Source organism: Oncorhynchus kisutch, linkage group LG28 (genome assembly GCF_002021735.2).
Source record: "Oncorhynchus kisutch isolate 150728-3 linkage group LG28, Okis_V2, whole genome shotgun sequence".
NCBI lineage: Eukaryota > Metazoa > Chordata > Actinopteri > Salmoniformes > Salmonidae > Oncorhynchus > Oncorhynchus kisutch.
The window spans coordinates 47,171,827-47,174,326 of record NC_034201.2 but is presented as its reverse complement, the minus strand read 5'-3'; the positions used below and the strand labels follow the sequence as shown (position 1 = coordinate 47,174,326).

General features: G+C 41.0%; 1 pseudogene; it reads right to left on the bottom strand.

Annotated features, from left to right (window-relative positions):
* Positions 1-2,500, bottom strand: part of LOC109884626 (coronin-6-like) — a 37,681-nt pseudogene that overhangs the window by 8,287 nt on the left and 26,894 nt on the right.

Here is a 2,500-nt window from a genome sequence, read left to right as displayed (position 1 = left end):
CCCTCCAGCACCACAATGGGCTCTGATATGGGCTGGGTCCCCATCTGGTCAGGGATCTGCCACACCTGCAGGGGGACACAATACAACGTTACACATATAGGGGGACACAATACAACGTTACACATATAGGGGGACACAATACAACGTTACACATATAGGGGGACACAATACAACGTTGCACATATAGGGGGACACAATACAACGTTACACATATAGGGGGACACAATACAACGTTACACATATAGGGGGACACAATACAACGTTACACATATAGGGGGACACAATACAACGTTACACATATAGGGGGACACAATACAACGTTACACATATAGGGGGACACAATACAACGTTACACATATAGGGGGACACAATACAACGTTGCACATATAGGGGGACACAATACAACATCGCACATATAGGGGGACACAATACAACGTTACACATATAGGGGGACACAATACAACGTCGCACATATAGGGGGACACAATACAACGTTGCACATATAGGGGGACACAATACAACGTTACACATATAGGGGGACACAATACAACGTCGCAAATATAGGGGGACACAATACAACATTGCACATATAGGGGGACACAATACAACGTTACACATATAGGGGGACACAATACAACGTTACACATATAGGGGGACACAATACAACGTTACACATATAGGGGGACACAATACAACGTCGCACATATAGGGGGACACAATACAACGTTACACATATAGGAGGACATAATACAACGTTACACATATAGGGGGACACAATACAACGTTACACATATAGGGGGACACAATACACCGTTACACATATAGGGGGACACAATACAAAGTTACACATATAGGGGGACACAATACAACGTTACACATATAGGGGGACACAATACAACGTTACACATATAGGAGGACATAATACAACGTTACACATATAGGAGGACATAATACAACGTTACACATATAGGGGGACACAATACAACGTTACACATATAGGGGGACACAATACACCGTTACACATATAGGGGGACACAATACAACGTTACACATATAGGGGGACACAATACAACGTTACACATATAGGGGGACACAATACAACGTCGCAAATATAGGGGGACACAATACAACATTGCACATATAGGGGGACACAATACAACGTTACACATATAGGGGGACACAATACAACGTTACACATATAGGAGGACATAATACAACGTTACACATATAGGGGGACACAATACAACGTTACACATATAGGGGGACACAATACAACGTTACACATATAGGGGGACACAATACAACGTTACACATATAGGGGGACACAATACAACGTCGCACATATAGGGGGACACAATACAACGTTACACATATAGGAGGACATAATACAACGTTACACATATAGGGGGACACAATACAACGTTACACATATAGGGGGACACAATACACCGTTACACATATAGGGGGACACAATACAACGTTACACATATAGGGGGACACAATACAACGTTACACATATAGGGGGACACAATACAACGTTACACATATAGGAGGACATAATACAACGTTACACATATAGGAGGACATAATACAACGTTACACATATAGGGGGACACAATACAACGTTACACATATAGGGGGACACAATACAACGTTACACATATAGGGGGACACAATACAACGTTACACATATAGGGGGACACAATACAACGTTATACATATAGGGGGACACAATACAACGTTACACATATAGGAGGACATAATACAACGTTACACATATAGGGGGACACAATACAACGTTACACATATAGGGGGACACAATACAACGTTACACATATAGGGGGACACAATACAACGTTACACATACAGTAGCAGTCAAACGTTTGGACAAACCTACTCATTCAAGGGTTTTTCTTTATTTGTACTATGTTCTACATTGTAGAATAATAGTGACGACATCACAACTATGAAATAACACACATGGGATCATGTAGTAGCCAAAAAAGTGTTACACAAATCAAAATATATTTTAGATTTTAGAATCTTCAAAATAGCCACCCTTTGCCTTGCTGACAGCTTTGCACACTCTTGGCATTCTCTCAACCAGCTGCATGAGGTAGTCACCTGGAATGCATTTAAATTAAAAAGTGTGCCTTGTTAAAAATGTATTTGTGGAATTTGTTTCCCTCTTAATGCGTTTCAGCCAATCAGTTGTGTTGTGATAAGGTAGGGGTGGTATACAGAAGATAGCCCTATTTGGTAAAAGACCAAGTCCATATTATGGCAAGAACAGCTCAAATAAGCAAAGAGCAACAACAGTCCATCATTACGTTAAGACATGAAGGTCAGTCAATGCAGAAAATATCATGAACTTAGAAAGTTTCTTCAAGTGCAGTCGCAAAAACCATGAAGCTCTATGAGTTAACTGTCTCTCATGAGGACCACCACAGGAAATGAAGACCCAGAGTTACCTCTGCTGCAGAGGATAAATTCATTAGAG